This window comes from Akebia trifoliata, chromosome 14, assembly GCF_017979445.1.
Source record: "Akebia trifoliata isolate Shusen 1 chromosome 14, ASM1797944v1, whole genome shotgun sequence".
NCBI lineage: Eukaryota > Viridiplantae > Streptophyta > Magnoliopsida > Ranunculales > Lardizabalaceae > Akebia > Akebia trifoliata.
The window spans coordinates 29,511,246-29,536,166 of record NC_141388.1 but is presented as its reverse complement, the minus strand read 5'-3'; positions in this window follow the sequence as shown (position 1 = coordinate 29,536,166).

Genomic DNA, 24,921 nt, shown 5'->3' with positions numbered 1-24,921 from the left:
ACGTGCAATGACGGCTTTATTCCACGATATGATCCACAAGGAAATGGAAGTCTACGTAGATGATATGATCGCTAAATCAGGCATAGAAGAAGATCATCTGATAAATCTCAAGAAATTGTTCGACAAGCTAAGAAAGTATAGCTTAAGGCTCAATCCAGCAAAGTGTGTATTCGGGACAACATCAGGCAAGTTATTGGGCTTTATTGTCAGTAGAAGAGGCATTGAGATAGATCCAGCAAAGACCAAGTACATTCTTGAAATGAAAGCACCGGTATCAGAAAAGGATGTCCGAGCATTTCTGGGTAGAATACAATATATCAGCAGATTCATCGCACAACTCACGCCTATCTGTGAACCAGTATTTAAGCTACTCAGAAAAGATATGCCGAAAGCATGGAACGAAGACTGTCAAGAAGCCTTCGACAAGATAAAGAAATATCTGCTCAATCCACCAATTTTGGTTCCTCCTACGCCAGGACGACCCTTACTGATGTATATCTCGGTGCAAGAAACGTCTATGGGCTGTGTACTGGGGCAACACGATGAGTCAGGCAGAAAAGAGCAAGCCATTTACTATCTCAGCAAAAAGTTCACTGATTATGAGGCAAAGTATTCGGCACTCGAGAAGACTTGCTGCGCATTGGTCTGGGCATCCCAACGACTACGCCACTATCTCCTCAGCTACTCGACCATGCTCATTGCTCGAATGGACCCTTTCAAGTATTTCTTCGAAAAACCAGCACTAACAGGTCGTACTGCAAAATGGCAATTACTATTATCTGAGTTCGACATCACCTATGTCACTCAAAAGGCCATCAAAGGGCAGGCCATTGCCGACCATTTAGCGGAGCATCCATTGCCTGATTATGAACCATTGAAGACAAACTTTCCTGACAAAGTCATATTGCTCACTGAGATTGAAGACGATGATGAAAAATCGGGCTGGAAAATGTACTTTGACGAGGTAGCAAATCAGAAGGGAAACGGAATAGGGGCAGTCTTGATCAAACCAGATGGGTCCCACGTGCCAATTGCAATCAGACTAAAGTTCCAATGTTCTAACAACGAGGCTGAATACGAAGCGTGTATAGCAGGGTTGAAAGCGGCACTGGATCTCGAGGTAGATGAGAGCGATGTTTTCGAAAATTCAAGCCTCGTAGTCTATCAGACGACTGGAGAATGGAAGACTCGAGAGCAGAGATTGATCCCTTACTATGAGTATCTGGAGGAACTAAGCTCATGCTTCGATAGAATCTCATTCACTTATATGCCGAGAACTAAGAATTAATTTGCTGATGCACTAGCAACGCTCGCTTCTATGATCAGTATCTCAGAGGACTTAGTCATTGATCCTATTGAGATCGGACTTCAAGATGAGCCAGCTTACTGCCTACCCGTCGAAGTAGAAGAATCTGAAGAAAAGCCTTGGTATTCAGACATCAAAGCCTATCTCGAAGATCGAACTCTCCCATCAGATGCAACGTCTAATGATCGAAGGACTATTCAGAAGTTGGCAGGTCAATTCTTCCTGAGCAATGGCATTCTGTACAAGAAATCACACCATGAAGTCCTATTCCGATGTGTGGCAGAAATAGAAGCAAAACGACTTATCGAAACCGTACATGGTGGAATCTGCGGACCCCACATGAATGGTCACATGCTTGCTAAAAAGATCATGAGAATGTGATATTACTGGACAACAATGGAAAGTGATTGTTATCAACACGTCCGTAAATGCCATCTCTGCCAGATCTATGCCAATAAGATCAACGCGCCACCATCAGAATTGCACAACATGACTACTCCTTGGCCCTTCTCACTCTGGGGCATGGACGTTATTGGACAGATTTCGCCAAAAGCTTCAAATGGGCACCGTTTCATCCTAGTCGCTATCGATTACTTTACGAAGTGGGTAGAAGCAGCTTCTTATGCCAATGTCACAAAGAGCAGTGTTCTGAAGTTTGTCAAAAACAAGATCATCTGTCGTTACGGACTTCCCAGCGGATTGGTAACAGACAACGCCAAGAACTTCAAAAACAAGGATATGATCAAAATGTGCAAAGACTTCCAGATCACTCATCACAACTCTGTACCTTATAGGCCCAAAATGAACGGAGCAGTTGAAGCTGCCAACAAGAACATCAAAAGAATCATCGAGAAGATGGCAGTCACTTATAAGGATTGGCACGACATGTTGCCTTTCGCCCTTCATGCTTACCGGACTTCGTTTCGAACCTCAACTGGGGCAACTTCGTATTCATTGGTATATGGGATAGAAGCAGTCTTACCCGTCGAGGTCGAGATTCCCTCCCTCCGGATATTAAAAGAAGCAGAGTTGGATGAAACAGAATGGGTTCAAACTCGATTTGATCAACTAAATCTGATTGAAGAGAAGCGTCTCGCAGCTATCTGTCATGGTCAAATTTACCAACGGCGAATTGCACGGGCATACAACAAGAAAGTCAAACCCCGAAATTTCTCACAAGGAGACCTTGTCTTGAAAAAGATTTTACCAATCCAAGAATATGCCAGGGGAAAGTTCAGACCAAACTACGAGGGACCATTCATTGTGCAGAAGGTGATGACGGGAGGAGCTTTGATCCTTACAGAGATGGACGGACAAGTTTTCCCTCAACCAATCAATGCTGACACCGTTAAGAAATACTACGCCTGAGATCTGACCCTGAGATGACGAAAGGCCATCTTTGCTATCCTGAAAACAACTATCTAACTCTAGTCAACCCTTTTGAGTCATCACGTTCATTTCTTAACCTAAGACTGGGGAAAGTCAATACAAAAAAAAAAAAAAAAAGAGAAGAAAATCAAAAGTCAAAGCATCAGATACTCCTAGCCCGCATGAGGATAAACTGTGAACAGCTAAAATACAAAAAAAAAAAAAACTCGGACACTTGATCTGAGCTCGACCCAAATCTCCAGCCTAAATAAGTTCGAGAGACGTTGGGAGGAGACATAGATCACCTTTTCGAAACAAAGATAGACGAACCCCAAGTCTAACCCACTCTAGACGAACCTACCTTAAGCTTTTTATCTTTCCACTTCACTTAGCCTTAGCCAACACTTCGTCCCATCAAAAGTCCTTTCGGATCAGGGAATGTTCTGAGGCATCATAATGACGGTGGCAGCACCAATGATCTGGCATCTTGATCTGGACCTCAAGTCTTATTAGTCGTTGGAAGACAGAGAGGGGAGTCCAGATCGGATATTCGAAAAAAAAAAGAGTACTCGAAGTGTATAATAGCCGATCTTACGGCTCAACTTGAGTTGCCGAGCCACAAATAGTCGTCAGCACACTCGAGAGGGGAATCTAGATCTGTTACTCAAGAAAGAGTGCTACTACAAGAGTAGAGTCGCCGATCTCGCAGTTCAACTTGAGTCACCAAGCCACAAAGACACAGAGGCTCCAAACAAGAGTTGTAACGAAAAAATCCAAAAAAATACAAGCATAGTCTGAAAGGGCATAGTGAAAACCCGAAAGGGCGCTATGAGTAAAAAAATCAGACTATGGCAAGATCAAAGCCACCGGCACAATGAAAACCCGAAAGGGCATCGATGCGCAAAAATGTGGAAACGGGTCTGGTGAAAACCGTAACTGGCACCAGGGGCAATAAGGGAACAAAAAAAAACAAAAAATAAAATAAAAAAAAATAAAAACCAAAAAACAAAATGAACAACTCCTGGCCCGCATGAGTATAAACTGTGAACGGCAAAAATTTTCCAAAATCCTAAGTCCCATTGCTCGATCGATATTCACCCAGTATTGGGCACTGGGGGATGACTATAAAAAGAGCCTGAGAATTGCTGACATCTATATCCTCAGTAGTTGGCAAAGACACCAATATCATCGAGATAGCAAAGGTTTTTCAAAAATCTTCATATTTTGGGATCTACAATATCTATTCGACAAAGACAAATCACAAAAAATTCAAATGCTTTCAAAACTACTATTTTGGCCGATGATGAAAAATCTAGGACTTATTCAAACATCATGTTTTCAAAGCAATAGATACACCTGAGGCCAAGTAAGTAAAAAACCTATTTTCCTTTCATTTCAAAAAGTTTCACATTGCGTTTTACAAAAGAAAAGAAAATACAAAAAAAATGATGCCAATCACATATCTCGACGAGAAATGAAGAAGGAATCAAGTCTCTCTTCTTAGGCACGAATGCGGGCAGCTTGCCCCATTATTACCACCTCAGAGTCCGAAGTATCACGGCTCACCAGGTAGGATGCAAAGGCATCAAAACAGGGACCCTGGGCAAGCCTCTCCCGAAGATCAGCGATCTCCACCCTCAGAATGGAAGACTCTTCAATCCTCAAAGACTCGAGTCGAGCTATCTGGTTCTTTAGATCATTTTCAGATCGCAACCAAATCTTCTCAATCCGCTTATGAGACATCTTCATCTCCGCCAGTCGATCACAGTGGTCAAAAGAACGAGAACCAGAAGATATCCCTTGAATCGAAGGCGTGGCACAAGTTCTCTCAGCGATCTGTTGTTGCATCCAAAGCTGATAGTTCGGGAAAAAATAATCAGGGAACACAGGGCGGTCAAGAGTCACCACATTCTTCCAAGCCCTCTCTAATCGATCACGCAATCGCCATGAGGGTGAAGACGGAGAAAAAGGTCCCACCAACTCTCTAAAGTCTCCATGAGACACTATACCCTGTTCTTCACCAAATTGCCACAACACACGAAGAGGGATGTAGTGAGTAGCCCCATTCAATCCAATCAATATGGTAAAACAACTCTTTGAAAATGAGAAAATCGGTGAAGTCGAAGGCTGGAAGATGCCTAACCAACGTATCTCTTCATCTGACATACCTTGCAAACCTTCAAACCAACCCAACAAGCCTCTTCGACCACCCAAGATCACAAGAGAGCAAGAAGAAAGAGAAGACGAAGAACCAGAGGAGAAAACGAAGGGGAATAGCCAAGTGAAACGTCTAGGCGCGACGTTCGGTTTTTAAAAAATGTTCTGGTCCGTGCATGAAGCACGGACTGAATTAATTTTGCACAGTCCGTGCTTCATGCATGGACCGAAAATATTAAAAATAGAGTCCGTGTTTAAAGCACGGATCGAATAAGATTTAAACAGTCCGTGCTTCAAGAACGGACCGTCAATAAATATTAAAAAAAAAAAAATCAAAAAAATCAAAATGGTATTTTTGCAAGAGCCAAAATCAATTGCTTAAAAACTCGTTTGAAAATACCTAAGTCAAAGTTTTTTTTTCAAATCATCACAAATCCAAGACCTCACACGAGCTTCGCGCCACGAGGTCGAGGAAATCAACCGGCACCCTGTTAGACCCTGTGCTTGGGTGGCCATCTCTTATCCATCAAATCAAATCGGTGTTTTCAAAAACTTGTCTAAGCAAATCCTCGGACCCGCACAATCAGGGTTTCGTCTATTCTTTGCAGTTCTTTGCACGCAACTCCTGCAAAGAGGGGCAGTGTAGACACCCGAATTTGAGCGGGCCCTCGACGCAAGATGCCCCAAAAATCAAAAAATTGGAATGGGCCCAAAAGCCTAAACCTACAAGAACCCAAGCCATTTTCAACTGATAAATGTCCGAGGCCACTAACGTGGCCCATTGACCCGCACCTCACCACTCTCCTACATCCTTAAAGTCAACCAATGCGATTCTACCTAAACCCAATCCATCCCAAAACCCAATCCATCATAAATCCAATCCATCCCAAAACCCAATCCATCATAAACCCAATTCAACAAAAACCCAATCAGCATCTAAACCCAATCCATCCCAAAACCCAAGCCATCAAAACCCAATTCAACCTAAACCCAATCCATCATAAACCCAATCCAACTTAAGCCCAACTCATAACCTAAGCCCAATTCAATACCCAAACCCAATCCAACCTATTCCCCATCCTCTCATCATCAACCACCCACATCACAACCCATATCGATCCATCACTTTCCCGGAAAAAACTCCCACCAAAATCACCTCAACCCAAACCTCCCACCAGCACCCCCATACCCTTCTCTCGAATCAATCAACCACCATCACCAATCAACCAATCTCTCATCTCTCCATTTGCCACATGTCAGCATCCCTTCAATCCTCTTAAAATCAAACCAAGCACTACCCACCCCCCAAATCAAACACCTGACCGCTCTCAACTAGCTCAACACTCCTTCTCCAAACAACTCTCTTACACCCCCCAGTCCTCCCATCAACCATCACTCATCTCACCCCACCAAACACTCTACCAAATGAATTTGGGTAGATCCAAACCATTTGGGTTAAAACACAACCCATTTCCCTCATTACAAAACTACTCTTATTTCCATCTCAAAATTCATACCCTTCTTCTCTCAAACCCATGCCATTACCCCTTATTCTAATCGCTCACCCTATATACCCTTAAAATACCTCCCAACTTCTATAAAAATCCCTCCATTCTCCTTTACAAGACTAATGAAAATTTGAAAAAATCTTTTAAACAAAAAATATAACTCTCTTCTCACTACTCTCAACTCTCCATTCTCAACACCCCACTCTTAACTCAACTCAATCTTCTACATCCTCAAGCAAGTCCAAGTCAACTCAAAGATCAACTCAAGGACAAGGTGGATTTGAAAAAAGACCATCCCCTCTAACCCCCTCTTCTACTCTCCCTTTCTCTATATATTTGCACACACCACGATGGTTTAAATCACCAAAGGGCCCCTTCTTCATAAGGGTGCCTTTAATGATTTGAACCGACATCGAAAGTCCCTCACACTTGAGGGCACACATCAAATCATTTTTTATTTTATTTCCTTTTATTTAAAAAATGATCGAATCCGAGGTTACCACCTATGGTGGATGGAGTAGGGTGCCTAACACCTTCCCTACTCCATAAATGGACCCCCTTACCTTGAATCAAAGGTTAGGCCACGTGCATTATCCTACGAGAGTCATAAAAAAATGTCAAAATGACATGTTTTTCAAAAATATAACTTCGAGTGACCATTCACACCCATTTTCGAAAATGAATGGTGGCGACTCCAAAACACCCAAAAGGGGAGGGATGTTTCAAAATATTGAAAATCCTATGTCAACATTAGGAATTCGGTATCTGGATTACTTTGTCGAGTAAGGTCTTCTTTTGAGAATGAATAATCTTCAATCTTCTTCTGAGAAGAAATAATCTTCAGTCTTTTCTGATAAAGAGAAATCTTCAGTCTTCTTTTACAAAGTTGAGTGTGATTGACTTCTTTGTATTTGACGTTGACTCGTTCAACATAATCTTATATTCTTTCACGAATGAGAACTCTTCTTTCTTAAGTGGAAAATATGATGAATCCCTTCTTGTAGATCTTAACCTTTTTTGATGGTTTCAACTACATCATTCTTGATAATCTTTGATTTTGAAGTTCACCCTCAACTTTAGGATTTGATCTATTTTGGTGCAATTTATCCATGTATTCTCACGAGACCATGCAGGAACGTTGTTGAATTTCACAAGTAAGTTTATTATTCTCTCATGTTCTCTTGAGGATAATGTATCACCAATTTGCACTTCTTGAGTGTTTTCTTTAATTCCAATATTTATTAAGTTCAGTTAATGAGCTTTAAGTCATTTCTCATGTTAAATCTTATATTCAAATCATTATTGCACACATGATAATCAAAAGCTTCTTTATTTATGGAATTGAAAAGAACATAGACTGACAAACCTTACTAAAATCCAAAAAAAGATGACTACTGAATTCAAAAATTGACGCAACTAAAGCTAAAAAAAATTAAGAAGACTTAAAAGACGGCATCATTCTGAATTGAGGGGCACAATTCTAGAGTCTATGCCATTTCGATGGATGACTTGAACTTGCCTACTTTTACTATCTCTTCATATTTTGATTCAAGCCTGTCATATGCGAGACAACCCGTTGCTTCAATGATTTCTCTGTTCTTCAGTTCTGTCACTGCCTTAGGGTAGTTGAGTTCATTCTGGCATGGAGCGAATGCACTGTTAAAACCAATTGGGTGAATGAAGAAAACTGGGTCAATTGATTTAGGTTTGGATATGGATATTAGGTTCAGAGTAGGAGGGAGTTGATTTTGAAAGGTAGGCAAATGGTTAGTTTTAACATTGTGAGTAGTAGGAGTGGGTATGGTGACTTTTCCTTGTTCAATCAAATTTTGGATAGCATGACGGAGAGTAATACACCTGTCAAGAACATGACCAGGCATCTGATGGAATTCCCAGAATTGCCCATTATCCATGTTTGGGGGAAGAGGATTAGGCAAAGGCTTAGGTTGTAAAGGCGTTAGCAAGCCCATTTTCATCAATTTTTGATAAACAACACTAAGGGACATTCCAAGATTGGCAAACTGTCTCCTAGGCTTAGTTTGTGAAGGCTGAGTAGCTTGAGGAGATAGTGCGAAGGAGGTGTTGGCCACTTGTAAGGAATTGACATTAGGTTTGAAATGTTTGGGTTTTGACTCAGACGAGTTACCAAAAAGTCCCGAAGAATAGGCATCATCAACTTGATTTTCAACTTCAAGGAGGGATTGAAAAGTAGGAAGGTACTGAGGCATCAAATACTTAGCATAATTTGGAGTGAGATTCCTGAGGATAATCTTGACTTGTTCCTTCTCTTGAGGTCGGTCCCACAATTGAGCGGCTTTAGTTCTCCATCGAGCAATGAACTCAGTTAAAGTTTCTCCGGGTTTCTATTTAGTAGTTTCTAGGTCTCTTCTTGTAAATTCAATATCCGTGTTGAGTGAATATGGACTAATAAACTCCTTCATCAATTCATGCCATGTTCTTACCCGAGATGAATCCAATGACATTAACCAGCGTAGGGTAGGATCTGTAAGGATTTTTTGAAAAAGTTGTGCCATCTGTTCTTCACTCAAACCCTGAGATTGCATGATGCCGACATATACTTTTAAGTGAGTCCTAGGGCATCCAATATCGTCAAACTTCTCCATATATGGCATTGTGAACTTCTCTAGTAGACGGACCGTGGGAAACAAGGTCATTGCCCCTAATCCAAGAGTAAGATCGTCAGGGTCTTTAATATTCTTCAAAGCAGTTTCAACCTGAGTTATTCGATGAGCTAGGATATGGTCGACGTGTAACTGATCATCTTCTTGGTTTTCAATGAGGTCAAACACATCCTGAAGTTCTATAGCTTTATCTTTTCCCTTTTCAATTTTCAGGGATTCAATTTGTGTTTGGACAGAAGCAATAATCTGTGCTTGAAAAGATTTTAAAATCTGACGGAGTACAGCTTCATCCATGGTACTCGTTTCTTCTCGTGACAAAGACTGACTACTTGGCAATGGTACTCTGGAAAGAAGACTATTTTTACGGACCCAAAGTGGTACAGATGGAGGTTTAGAACGTTTAGGACCAATTATCACCTGATTGGAAGTAAACCAAGGTTAACCATTGACTCTAAAGGTTTGACTCTTAACCACATGATTAAAGTTTCAATATAGAATAGCCCAAGTCTAGTGGAAAATATCGAATTCAAATGCACTATAAGTCTATAGTGACCAAGAAAGTGAGAAAGGTTAGACGCCGGTCTACCCCTAATTGGGATTGAACTTTTGATTAGACAAATTAACTTGATCTTAAGATTGAATCTTTCTATACAAAGTGGTCTGGATCTTTAAAAGTGAAACCAATTAGTCCAACTGATTTGGTATTGATCAGTTTGATCCATTTGTCAATTGGACTAACTGGTTTAAGTGGTTCAAATTAATCGGTACATTTTACCGATTGGGTCGGACTGATATTGCGGATTTTGTTTGATTATTCTGGATCGATCCGCCCACTGACCTGTTGGTTGGATTGAATAAAGAAACCCGGGAACACCCATAGTCTGTTTGGGTTGTGACCTATAGGAAGGCTTCTAGACTCTAGGTTTACTACGTGCAATGCAATTTATCTGGTCACCCTTGCCCAAATACACCTATATACCTCTCAATACGTGGTGACTTGGTTTGATATACCGTATAGGTGATAATCTAAAACCTCAACTCACTTCTCTAAAGCCAAAAATAGCCAGTTTGATCTCCAGTTGAGAGGTGGCGCACGATGTTGAGCAAGGGCCCACTTAAATACCTCTCGTCTAGAATAGACATAGTCTATCCCCCTCGTACAGTAGGGTACATCGGGGCAAGATCTCTCTTAGGCACTGGTTTTGACCAAGAAGTGCAATTGATATACTTAGATTATCTTTTACATACTTATGGGTACGGGTCAAGAGTTGTAGCTTTCATAAATGGTTTGGCATCCCACGAGGGGACCAACCACGTATTAGTACTACGTTGGCAATCGGGACATGTGACTGTGTGACTCACAATAGGTCAAAGGCTCAGGTCGCTCCAGCCTGGGTGCATCAATATACCTCTCAGAATTACCTGATCAGACGGTATTGATACCCCAGTTTGATATACCCTAAGGTACGTGACTAGAGTTGTGATTTTCATGAATGACGTCGCATCTCCGAAGAGACCGGGCCACGCACTAGTACCACGTTGGCTATATGGGACGTGCAAGCGTGCAAAGCAGTAAACATGCTAGTGGTGTGTGCAAAACAGGGTGGGGTGTGCCCGGGGCTTTTTCAAACAAGTAGGCCCGTGGGCCTGATCATTTCATTACAACATTGAAATATTAATCACAATTCATAGCATCGAGATCAAAATCAAAATAAACATATCCAAAATATACCTATAGAGATCATAACATATTAGATGAGGAATCAATCAGAAATAATCAATCAAATCTTAGCACAACTCTTTTCATGGTCCAATCGAAAAATCATTTTGGGTGACCTTAAAAAAGTCGAGATGTCAATGAACATTGAATTGGTGATAGATCATTATAAGGATTGATGTACTTTTTTTTAAAAAACAAATTGATTTTTTTATTTTTTTTTGCCACGTGGAAACCCCACAACAAATTACCTAAGAAACTTTGGGGTAAGAAATTGGCTAGCTTGACTAATCCAATAAGATTTCAAAATTTTGCTAAGGGTCATCAAATCAACGTGGTTCATCATGTCAGTAATCCAATGTCACAACCTTGTAGATTTTGATGAAAAAGTTTGGATCCGAAAATAGAAATCACATTACTGTTTTTTTTTTTTTAGCTTTGGTCCAAAGTTTTGGAAATGAACGGTTATGAAATCAACTTTAAAGTCAACATTTAAAATGAAAATTAATTTTAAGAATTTCTTTGAAAATATATATATATATATATTAGATATTATTTTAAAATTCTCAGAATTTCATTCGCCACAAGCATGTGGTAATGAATCACTTTCTTGAATGCCATGTGACGAGATCAATGACCCTTAGTTAGGAATAAACCTTGCTAAGCTAGTAAAACTAGCCCTCAAACAAATTATAAAACAAAACCTTTTTTTTTTTTTTTTTTTTATGTTGCTGCCAGCAACATTCACAATCCAACTCACATCTTTTTAATATGTTGCTGCCATTAAAAACGTGAAAAAAAAATAAAAATTAATGTTTATAGATTACCGGCAGCACAACACTCATAATATCAAGAGTAAAAACGACAACATCTCCCACAATTTTTCTTGTTTATTGCTGCCAACACAGCATCCACGTTGCCTATGTTGCTGCCAACACAATATTTTATTGTGCCAACACCACAGCACTCACAACAATTCACACGTTTTTCTTAATTTTTTTTTATTATTTGTTTTTACGAAAACACTAACCCATGTAGCGTTTAATAAAAATTGGTCTGGCCACAAACACATAATCCCTCTTTGTCAGTCACACCACGTTGCATTCTTATGTAACCTTGTTCTCCCCATGTAGTTCCCCATGAGTTCTTCAATATCCAGTAATTAGTCTCATCTTCAATTGTTCCAAAGTTCACGATTGTCACTGCATGATCTACGTGTTTGCTTTGAATCGAATGATAACTAATTCTTATTCGCTCAGATGCAACTCGAATCGATGAAGAAAAATAATCATTAAACGAAGACTTGACTACTGTTGTGTTCAAGAGAATAAGAACAAAGGTCAATCGTTGCAACCGTGCTCAAGAGAAGTGGAAAGTAGATTGACGATGGCTAGTGGCTGTATTGTTGGGTAGTTTAAGAGACAGAGAAAATGATGATGGTGTTGTTGTTGTGGGTGTGTACAGGTAAAGTCCCTTCCTTCTATTCTTCTCTTATTCTTCTGTTTTATTTCTTTTTCTTTGTTATGTGGGTCGTCCAATAAATCAAAGGAGTGGAAGACATGAGAGAACCGGGGTGTTGGTACCGCAGGGAGAGAGCCATACATTTAGCCAAAAGAGAGAGAGAGAAGTGCATTCAACAAAAAAAGAGAGAGAGAGAGTAGGAGAGAGGGGCGGCCTTAGACAGAGAGAACGTAGGAGAGAGGGGAAGATAAAGAGAGAAGAGTTACAGCAATGAGAGGGAGCACATTCAACCACATTCGTTGGAGAAGAGGATTGTTGTCGCTGCTGTGAAACCGGAGAATACAGTAGAGTGTAAGAGGAGGACATGCAGTAGATAGAGAGAGAGGGAGCTTGATAGAGAGAAAGCTAGAGAGAAAGAGGAAGGAGGGACGTTGCTGCCCCCTTTCTAGTCTCACATGGAGAAGAAGATATAAGTAGAAAGAAGGTCGTTTTGCTAACGACACACTAGCCCAATATGCTGTTTGGCAGCATCATGCCTAAAAAGAAACTCCTTTTTTTCTTGATTGTTTTGTTTTCCTCTTGCTGTTAACGGACAGCACAACTTGCCTACTAAAAAAAAATTTAACAATTTTATTTATTTATTATTATTAAAAAAAAACATTGTCAACGACCAATTAAACACACACCTAAAATATATATATTTCTATACACGTAATAAAAAAATTATGGTCCAATAATCATTATTTCTTCCTCAATAAAATTATTTTCTCGAAATCTCGCATTATTTAAGGTCATTCCGAATGACTCTTGATTAAACTATAGAGACTGATATGTTAAATGAAAGTGCTCCAAGTAGAATCAAACAATTAATGACGTACCAACAATAATAAAAATAATAAAGAAACAATAAAATAAAACTAACTAAAAATTAAATAAAATAAGCTAAGCAAATAAAACTAGGTCACTGGCAATGTCCCCATACTTGGGGTTTTTCAAGTCTGATCCTCAATAGTCCCCAGTGGAGTCGCCACTGAAAGCGCCCTCGATCCGCGGGGTGCGTGGATCCGCTTTTGACCCTCGAGGTTTGAGAGTCGCCACCTAGTTATTACGGGCTAGGAACCGATCAATGACTCAAAACAAATAAAGAACTAATCTACTGAAGAAAATTGAATCCGGGGATCACATTACGGGGTTGGAAGGTGCTAGGCACCAACCCCGCCCGGCCAAAGCCGGTCTCTACTAACTTCCCAAATAGATTACATTGCTAAAAGACCTAGATAATAAAAAATAAAAAATAAAAAATAAAAATAAAGAATTATACCTTCGATACGCAAATATCTTGTTCCCTCAGATCCGACAAAAACTGCTCCTTGTACCGTATTCCGTGCTTCGCTCTGTCTCTGGATTTGATTTCTAATCTCCGAGGCAAGTATCTCTTTTTTTTTTTGGATCTGGATTCTTCGAATTCGTTATGGATTTTGGGGTGTTTTTGAAGGGCTTTTAGGTGTTTTTTAGGCTAAAATAGAAGAAGGGATGTTAGGTAAGAAGTTGGGACTCCAAAACTAAGGTTTATGGGGGTAGGGAGACTTTTAGACCTACTTCTCTTAGGGTTTATGATTTGATACGAAAATAGGGTGTGAGGACCTCTATTTATATATTTTTTAGGGGTTGATTTAGATAGAGTTAGTGTTTAATTAAAGTTCTTTTAATTAGAGTTGTATTTTAGTTAGAATTGTTTTAGGTAGAGTTGTGTTTTAATTAGAATTGTTTTAGGTAGAGTTGTATTTTAGTTAGAACTCTATTAAATAAAGTTATTATTTAATTAGAACTCTATTAGGGTTTTGACTTTTGGTCTTATTTGTTGACTTTTAATATTTTGACTTTAGTCTTAATTGATTGACTTTTAATATCTTGACTTCAGTCTTGCTTAATTGACTTTAATTTTGACTTTAGTCTCACTTGATTGAATTTAATACCTTGACTTTAGTCTTGCTTGATTGACTTTAAATTTTTGGAGAACCTCCCTCTATTATATCTTTAATTCTTTGGACCCCCAAATGGAGGGGTCCTTAAAGAAATATCTCACGAACCCTCAACAATTTTTCATGAGAGCCCGATTGATCGATTTTTTTTGTTCAAAATTTTAAATTAATTTCATTAATGTTTCACTTTAATTATTTAATATTTTATTTATTAATTTTAAAATTTTTAATAATGAAAATTGTGAAATTACCATTTTGCCCCCGGAGAGGACTTTTCGCGTTTTAAGTCGATTTTTTATGTTCTAGGATGTTTTAGAATCGATTTTTCGTAAGAAATTCAATGGAAATATTAGTTTGTGTCATTTATGAAATTTTTTGTGTGACATGGTCATGAACTTTATGAGGGGCATTTTCGTAATTTTGTCGAATTCTATTAAAATTGGTGAAATGATTTATTTAGTTTCGATTTGTTGTTTCGTGTATTCGAAAGGATTTTCCTAATCGTAACATAGGCTCTAGGGTTGTTTTGATGTTAGGGGTATTTTGATAATTTGGGTCTGCAAGATGATGATTTCTATGTTTCTGGAGTCGTATTTTCCTAGCGTAGCGTGGTTTCTAAGGTTTTGTTAATTTGAGATACCTCATCCGAATTTCTGAAACATATCTGGTAACAAAATAAAGCATTGGAATAATCATCCATCATTGGGAACCATTGCGATCGGATTGACAAGTTGATTAATCAGGCGAGTGCAAAAATGGGGTGTCTACATTGTGAAATAAAAATAAATGAATTTAGGTGAGTGTAACCAGAAAATCAATTTAAAATAAATTGATTTTTATAGTAATTTTCGTAGAGTGTTTATTTCAAAAACTATTAAGACACCTTGTGACGCCCCACCAAACGCTAACACAAATCCCAAGGCCGCCTTGAGGCACTAGGTATAGAGTACTGCTTGGTATAGAGTCCCAACCCTTATTTCTCTACGACAAAACTTAGACTTAAATTGACCTTTGAGCGATAGTGATTCTAACTTAGAAATTTAAGAGATTCGATTTCCCAAAATGAGTTTCAACCTTCTAACTACTCAAGAATAACTGGAGTAACTTAGGGTTTAATTCTAAACTTAGCATCCTGTCTGGGGTAGTGAGAAGTGTGGATATTCACTTTAATACCTCTAAGGGGCTTTATCTGTGATATTCCAGTATACTCACATTTTTACACTTGATGGCTTTCACCCTACTAAAATTTTACATAAACTTTTGGATCTTTAACTTTTTCTCTTTTTTTTTTTTTTTTTTTTTTTTTTTTTTTTTTATATTACTTCTTCACTATTTTTCTAAGAAAAGTAGGCAGCCCTTTTCAAGGTACCCAGTCTAATTCAATGGTTGCTGTACAAGATGTATACAATCCAGTTCTGTTTTTCTTCTAATCAACCAACTAATTGAACAAGGAAGTCAAAGTTCATCAAACCTAGTTTTTCCTTAAACTCTAGGTAGAAAGAAGGTAACAAGCTCTTTTAATACAATCTAGACTCTTGATAACCTTATTAGAAGTGACTATAAACCAAAAGATAACTTTGCTCTAATTTTTGCCTAAGAGAAACATAAATGGGGACTCCAGATCATAGCTTCCAATGAAAGACTGATTAAATATTTTCACGAAGTGCTTAAAAGATACAAGCTAAGACTTTGAGAAAAATACAATAAAGTTGCCAACCAAATATATATATATATATATATATTTTTTTTGTATAAAAGAAGAAAATAATAAGTAGAAATCCAACCCATACACCCCCAAACTTAAACATTATATTGTCCTCAATATTTCAACATATACATGCAAAGGTAAAATTGAAATTGACAAAATGAAATGAAGTGGGTTAGATTGCACCTGAGAAAGACCTTATAGTCCTGTTGATATTTAACACAATTTCCCTTGAAGTGCATGGATTGCCTCCCAGAAGTGCTAAGTTTAACGTCTTTAGCTAGACGAAAACATAGTTAATTTTGATAGACGGGATCATCGAGAAAAAGAACTTCCTCCTGCGGAACATACTCGAGAAACGGTTTGAGACGTTGGCCATTCACTTTGAAAGTGGATCCGTCCTTAGGATTAAGGACTTCAACAGCACCATGGGGGTAAACTGTTTGGATAATATATGGGCCAGTCCATCGAGACTTAAGTTTTCCAGGAAAAAGGTGGCGTCTATTATCATAAAACAAAACTTTTTGATTAGGAATGAAATTCCTCCTAAGAATGTGCCTATCATGAAAGAATTTGGTACGCTCTTTGTACCTTTTGGCACAATCATACGAGTCATTTCTAATCTCTTCTAACTCGTCTAGTTGTAACTTTCGCTTCTCACCGGCTTTATCAAAATCAAAGTTGAGGCGTTTGATCGCCCAATATGCACGATGTTCTAGTTCTACAGGGAGATGGCAGGCCTTGCCAAAAACTAACCGGTAGGGAGACATCCCTATGGGTGTCTTGAATGCAGTCCTATAGGCCCAGAGTGAATCACTCAATCTCAAAGACCAATCTTTCCTTGAAGGATTGACTGTTTTTTCTAAGATAGTCTTTATTTCCCTGTTAGAAATCTCCACTTGTCCACTTGTTTGTGGGTGGTAAGGTGTGGCAACCTTATGCGTTATGAGGTATTTCTTCATCAACGCAGCAAATATCTTGTTGCAAAAATGCGAGCCACCATCACTTATGATAGCTCGTGGAGTACCAAATTTTGAAAAAATCGTCTCCTTGAACTTTGTGATCGTTAGTTCTACATGCCACAGCTTCGACCCATTTTGACACATAGTCAACGGCAACTAGGATGTATTGATAACCCTGGGAGATAGGAAAAGGTCCCATGAAGTCTATACCCCACACGTCAAAAATTTCGATGATCAGTATAGGATTTTGAGGCATTTCATTTCTCTTAGAGATTTTTCCTAATCTTTGACATCTATCACAAGATTTGCTAAACTCGTGGGCATCACGAAAAATACTAGGCAAAAAAAAACCGCATTGTAAGATTTTCATGGCGGTCTTCTTACCACTGAAGTGCCCTCCGCAGGCATGATTATGGCAAAACTCTAGGATACTGACTTGCTCATAGGTTGAAATACAACGTCTAATGATTTGATCGGGACAATACTTAAATAAGTATGGTTCATCCCAGAAATACCATTTTGTTTTTGACAGAAGACGAAGTTTCTCTTGACTAGTCATTTTGATTGGGAATTGACCTGTAACTAGGTAGTTGACAATGTCCGCATACCATGGAGCCTTGGCTTGAGAGATTTGCATAAGTTGCTCATCGGGAAAGGATTCAGAGATGGGTAAGGATTCCTCGGATGGCTTGTTAACTATCCTAGACAAATGATCAGCTACGACATTTTCTGCCCCTTTTTTGTCTCGGATCTCGAGATCAAACTCTTGTAGAAGTAGAATCCAACGGATTAATCTTGCTTTAGCATCTTTCTTTGATAGAAGGTACTTCAATGCTGCATGGTCTGTGTAGATCACAACTTTAGATCCTATAAGGTAGGGGCGGAATTTTTCAACGGCATAGACCACTGCTAGCATTTCCTTCTCCGTTGTAGAGTAGTTAAGCTGAGCATCGTTAAGGGTTTTACTAGCATATTGGATAACATGAGGTTGTTTTTCAATTCGCTGACCCAAAACAGCGCCTATTGCATAATCTGAAGCGTCGCACATAACTTCGAATGGAATGCTCCAGTTTGGAGGTTGAATAATGGGTGCCGAGGTTAACTCGGACTTGAGCTTGTTGAACGCAGAGAGACATGACTCTGAAAAGTCGAAAGGAACATCCTTTCCCAATAGCTCACATAAAGGCTTCGAGATTTTCCCGAAATCTTTAATGAATCTACGATAAAAACCCGCATGGCCTAGGAATGACCTAATTTCTTTGACCGTTCTAGGAGGTGGTAATTTTTCAATTAGACCTACCTTTGCCTTATCTACCTCAATCCCTTTAGCAGAAACAATGTGCCCTAGCACAATCCCCGATGTTACCATGAAATGGCAATTTTCCCAATTGAGGACTAGATTGACCTCTTTGTAACGTTGAAGGACCAAAGTCAAGTGATGGAGACATTCCTCAAAACTTGGTCCGAAAATTGAAAAATCGTCCATGAACACTTCGAGATATCTTTCTAGCATGTAAGAAAATATACTCATCATGCACCGTTGAAAAGTAGCGGGTGCATTGCATAATCCAAAAGGCATGCGACGATACGCGAAAGTTCCAAAGGGACAGGTGAACGTTGTTTTCTCTTGATCGATTGGAGCAAATGGGAAGTAAAAATTAAAGAGGACATTTACTTTAATGTTTTTAATGAAATGAAGGGTGGAAAATCAAGTATAGGCAATGGGGAGGTCAAGACAATAGGGAGAACTCAGTTATGAAGAGAACTATTTCTGTCGGTGGTTGTCGAAGGCAGAATCAGGATGGTGTCGGTGGAACCGACAAAATGCTCATGTGCAGGTGTCGGTGGGACCGACGGCATTTGCCGACAGAACAAAATTTCCTCGCGGTTTTTGATTTCGTCTGTGGCAGAAACCTCATTCTGTCAGTGGGACCTACAGAATGCCTTCGGCAGGTGCTAGTGGCACCGACCCTTCCCGTCGACAGTCCTAAACCTCACTCGAACCTTCGAGTTTTCGATCCCCTTTTCAAATTCTTATTCCATTCGACCCACCCACGAGTTTGTAGTTAAAAATTGATAAAACATCATCAAAACATCTACTTCTACCATGAATTTGAAATCAAACACCAATTTCTACGATTTAAATGCAAACAATAAGTTTTGTTTCAAAATCTAAATGCACATTTCAGAAATCTAAAGTTACCAATAGGAATTGAAAGTCCCCTACTTGGTTTGTGGACGTCGAACGTGATAAACTCGCACAATGATCATGGTTGATGGTAAAAGAGTTGATGTTGAGCTGAGTTTGATGCAAAGAGGACGAGGGTTTGCAACTCCTTCGACTACGGCACTCTCCTCCACTTTTACCCTAGAAGACGAGCCTCTACTAACAAGGCGAAGCTCTAAGTTTGATGATACCTTAATATACTTGCTGATTTTTTGTGGAGGGTGAAGAAAACGGACGTGAATGGGTTAACAAGGAAAGTAAGGTTGTAGCTATCGTCGTAGCCGATAACTTTGTCTTCTTCGTCGGGGTTCAACGGTCCTTCCTTCTCAATGAATCTTGAGGTGAAGATAGGAGAGAACCCTAGGTTGAGAAAATCTGAGTTTTTGGTGCTTTGGAGAAGAAAGAGAATGACTTGAAAGAAAATAAATTTTCTTTTATAACAAGGGCGAGGGCATACTTGTGATTTCCTTACTATTTCTAGTTTCGACCGTAACTTGATTATCCAGACTCGAAAAATGACAAACGAGTATACCATTTTGAATAATTTTTCGTTGTGGTCCTAATGGTGTGGTAGAATCTTCTTAATTCTCCCTCTAACAAAAATTTTCTATTTTGGGTCCCGCTCAACACAAAATTCGAGGATTTGTTAACTTTTTCACTCGATCTTGAATTCAAACTTGCTTATAGGCTAGAATATATATTTCGATCATTTTGAAATTAATGGCAAAGTTGATTTTCAACAAAAACGAACATAGCGTAATCCGGGTACTTTACTCTAAGTTTTTTTTTTTGAATATTCTTCGAATAAATACTATCCGATCTCTTCGAGATAAGAGTTAAAAACACGGGGTGTTATACACCTTGTTTTGAAAGTGTGTTTATAATACCTCGAGTTTTTAACTCGTATCCTGAAGAAACCAAATGGTAATATTTCGAGAAAATTTTCAAAAGAGGGACTTAGGATAAAATGTTTAAATTGGTTATGTTCATTTCTAATAGAAATTGACCCGGTCATTGGATTAAAAAAGGTCGAAATATATATGTTAGCCTGCAAGCAAGCTTGAATTTGAGTTCAGATGAAAAAGTTATAAAAATCCTCAAATTTCATGTTGAGTGGAACATAAAAGAGTAAATTTTCGTTAGAACGAGGATCAGAAAAATTTGACACCACCATTAGGTCTACAACGAAAAATTATTTGAAATGGAATATTTATTTGTTATTTTTTGAGTTCGAATGGTCAAGTTACAGTTGAAAATGGAAACGAGTAGAAAATACCAAAAATACCCTCCAACTTTTATTATAAAAGAACTTAGCCTTTCTTTTAGTTCATTTTCTCCTCTCTAACTTACAAAGAACCAGTCCATTTTCCAATCCAAGGGTTTCGACCCATTCTCGGTGAGATCCCTGGCAATCAAATCCGTGTTGATCATCGACGAGGAAGAAAAAGTTGTCGGCATCGACAAACTTCACGTTATCACCCCATTCAACCTTCATTTTTTTTTCTTTCTCTTGGTCCTTCAATAAAAACAACGAGTGGGTTCGATTCTACGTACTTGAAGTCCCATCCAATTTGAAGAAGAGTAGTTCATCGTCGTTGAAGGAAGAAGAACACATTCATTGAGGGTTTCACAATCAAACCGATTGTTAGCACCCAAATTCACCCAATTTCGAAGTTCTGACCGTCGATATTTGATTTTCAAGCTAGCCCATCGTGTCTAACAACCACAACTTTTTAAAGGACTCTCAATTCTTATTAGTAGTTGTAGATTTAGAAAATGTGCATTTAGGTTTTTAACAAAATTTGTTGTTTGTTTTTAAAATTGTAGAATGTGCTTTGTGTATTTCTAAAATCATGGTAAGACCTTCATGGTTTGATGTGTTTTCATATTATTTTAATATTGATTCGTGGGTGGGTTAATAAAATTGAAGAACGAGTGAAAAACCTAAAAAAATGATGAAAAATCAAAAATTCGCAAAGTCTGAAACTTTTCGACGGTTCCATCGTACCCCGTCCACGGTCCCACCGTGATCCATCGTCTAAAAGCACAATGCCATCGTGTTTGACATATTTTTTCCAGAAATTGCACCTTGTTTTTACTTTGAATTCCCCTTCACTTGTAGGTGTATTTCAACCATTTATTTCATTAAAAATATTTTTTACTTTCCATTTACTTTAAGTTCTTTAATAAAATTATGGTTTTACCTCCCATTTTGGAACAATGGGAATGGTTTCAAAATCCAAATCTCAAAGGATCAAAATCTGAATTTTGGTTTCAAGAGCAAAATGTAAATTTTGACGTTTTCGTCAGATTTTTAAAAGTGAATATCTTTTTCATTACCTTGAATTAGGCAATAAAAATTACATGGTGTCGAATCTCGTGTTCAAATGTTTCATTTTCAAAAATCCGTTTTCAATTTTAAGAACTTTGAAAAATTGAGTTTTTGATACTTAGCCAAAATTTCACCAACTTTCACCGTTTTAACAGCTTTGATTCCTTGTATTTCTGGGATCCCATTTTAAGTAAATTTTGATATTTTTTCGATTGAATAAACAAAATAACTTTGAAAGATTGATAAATGGATGTTGTGTTTGAAAAGATGAAAAGTAAAAATATCGAAAAATGGATGAAACGATAAAATGCCAAGATCACACCCGAGGGGTGATGTTTGTATTTTACATTGTATGTTACATGTACGTTGGTGAAGGGATATCCATGGATAATGATTGGTTGTATGTTTATTTAAAATTCTGTTAGCGTAAGGCATTAAGTTATAATTATATTCTGTTATTTATTTTAGGCCACGTAGCCACAGTTGAATGATAGGAAATTAGATATCCATTCCCAACCTTGTATTGATAATTTCTCTTTCATGGGACATGGTTATTCTTAAAGGCACGATTCGTCTAAATTTATATAATGAAATTTCTTCTGTTATTTATATAGTTGATTTGTTATGTTTATGACATAGTAGATTATGACACATTAATTATGGTTCAATTAAATGTATGACTAATCTAGGACTTATTACTAAATGTAATTTAGAGAATTTTTCTAAATGTCAAATCTGTGTTCAATCTAAGATAATTAGGAGATCCTTTAAATCTATTGAAAGAACTTCTACCATTTAAAGCTTATTTATAGTGATGTATGTGACCTTAAGAATTAAATGCGTGGAGACAACAAATATATTATTACCTTCATTGATGATCACTCAAGGTACACATATATTTACTTAATGAAAACTAAAAGTGAAGTTTTTGAGAAATTTTGAATCTTTAAAGTAGAAGTGAAAAGCAACTTAATCATAAAATTAAGATTTTACGTTTTGATAGATATGGTGAATTTTATCTAAAGGAATTCATTAATTTCTGTGAAACTTATAACATTCTCCATCAAATTATGGCTCCTTATGAACCTAATTTTAAAAAATTTATTCTTAAAACAGAGTCCACAACATGTTTAAGATAACATTAGTGGTGACCTAGGTTCTGATCACGAACAAGATGTTATATCTAGGAAAAGTAAGAGGCCTAGAGTTAAACGAACATTTGGATTTGACTTTTTGATTTCTCTTGTTGAAGGAGATAAAAATAAAGTCAAGAATATTACTAGGTTCATATTAAATACAGAGGGTGATGGACCCTCCAAAATTTCTAAGGTTATGAACTCCAGAGATTCATCATTTTGGAAAGAAATCATTAATGATAAGATAAATTTAATTATCTCAAATTAGACTTGAGTTGTTTCAGATTTACCCCCAGGTTTAAAACCTATAGGGTGTAAGTAGACTTTTAAGAAGAAATTGAATGCAAATGGATCAATACATAAGTTTAAAGCTTGATTAGTTGCTAATGACTTTAAACAGAGACATATGATAGATTATTTTGATACTTATACTCTAATAGCTCGAATATCTTCTATTCGACTACTAATTTCTTTTGTTTTCATTCATAAGCTAGTTGTCCATTAAATGAATATAAAAACAACTTTTCTAAATGATAATTTAGAAGAAGAAATTTATAATGAGTAATCGAAAGATTTTGTCAAATCTAACTAGAGAAGAAGGTTTGCAAACTAATTAAATCACTTCATGGTTTTAAACAAATTAATATTCAATGTCATGAGAAATTTGAAAAATAGTATTGTCTCATTGTTTCAAAGTTAATGATGCCAACAAATGCATTTATTACAAATTTGTAAATAATTTTGGTGTCATTTGTCTATATGTTGATGATATGTTAATCTTTGGAACTAATCTTGCCTGTGTGGAAGAAATCAAAAGGTTTCTATCAACTAGTTTTTATATAAAGGATTTAGGAAAAACTGACATGATGCTAGGAATCAAAATCTTAAAGAAAGACAATACAATGGTTTTGTTTCAATTTCATTATATTGAGATAATTTTTAAGAAATATGGTCATTTTGAAAATAAGCCAACTCCTACCCTAATAGATTCTAATATCAAGTTATTGAAGAACATTGGTTGTGCTAAACCTCAACGAGAATACGCTAATGTTATTAGGATCTTATCTATGTTATGTATTGCACAAGTTCTAACATTGCACACACAATAGGTGTGTTGTATCATTTTACTAGTAATCCAAGTACTGTCCATTGGAATACTATATCTAGACCTTTGTAAGGAATTCAACCCGGAATTCCCAACCTGTGAGAAACAAGAAATAGAGAAAAACATACACGTCGAAAAAGAAAACAATCACACGCACAAGACAGTATTTACGTGGTTCGGCAATTTTCCTATGTCCACGGAGTTGTAGAGATTTCACTATTTCGAGAAGAATTACAAAGTGCGGCTCAAGTCTCAAAGACGACAACCAAAACCTTAAAAAACCCTAATCACCAAAAACGACTTCTATATACTGCGCACAAGATACACAATGGGTTACAAAATGGGCCCAAAAAAAATTTTCTCGGGGGCATTGCCCCCTGGGCCCCCAAGAGGCCTATCCATGAGCGCTCCAGCTTAGGCCTATCGGCCCAAGTCTTCACTCCATGGATTAAGCCTCAGAAAATATCCCATCAAAACACCACGCAAACATTATTCGGGTCGGGTCGGGTCGTCAACCGGATCAAAATATAACTAGGCTCCACAAAGCCCAACAGACCTTTAAGGTATTTGATGGGAAATTTACACTATGGACTACATTATCAAGAATATCCAACTGTACTTGAAGGGTACACTGATGCAAGTTGGAATAATGTAGAGTCCAATTTAAAATCTACAACTAGATATATCTTTACATTAGTTGGAGCTATTAATTCTTGGGCATTCAAGAAGTAGATTTGTAATTTAGTCTCTACCATGATATCATAGATGATAACATTGGCATATTCATGTTAAGAGGTAGAGTGGCTTAGGAATCTATTAATGAATATACCATTATGGAAATGGCTTACTCTAGGTATAATGATCAACTGTGATAATCAAACAATGTTGTACAAAAAAATCAGTACAATGAAAAATCAAGACACATAAGCTTTATGCCCAATTTGGTGAGATAATTACTCAAAAGTGGAGTAATTACATTTGATTATGTGGAATCAAATAGGAATTTAGCAAATCCTTTAACAAAAGGACTTCTAAGAGATATGATATCTAATCTTTTAACAAAAGGAATAGGCTAAGGTCTATAAAATAAATTAATCACCTTTGATGGAAACCCAACCTTTGACTTTAAAAAGATAGACAAAATTCAATGGGTACAAATAAGTCAAATTAGTGATTTAGCAGGACACTAAAACTTATGTTACCCCATTTTCAATATCTAGTGTTGATTTTTGAAGGATGGATGTAAATCGTTAATAAGTTTTAAAATCTCAATGTAGTGACTCGCAAAATCATTTTGAGTGAACTTACCTATA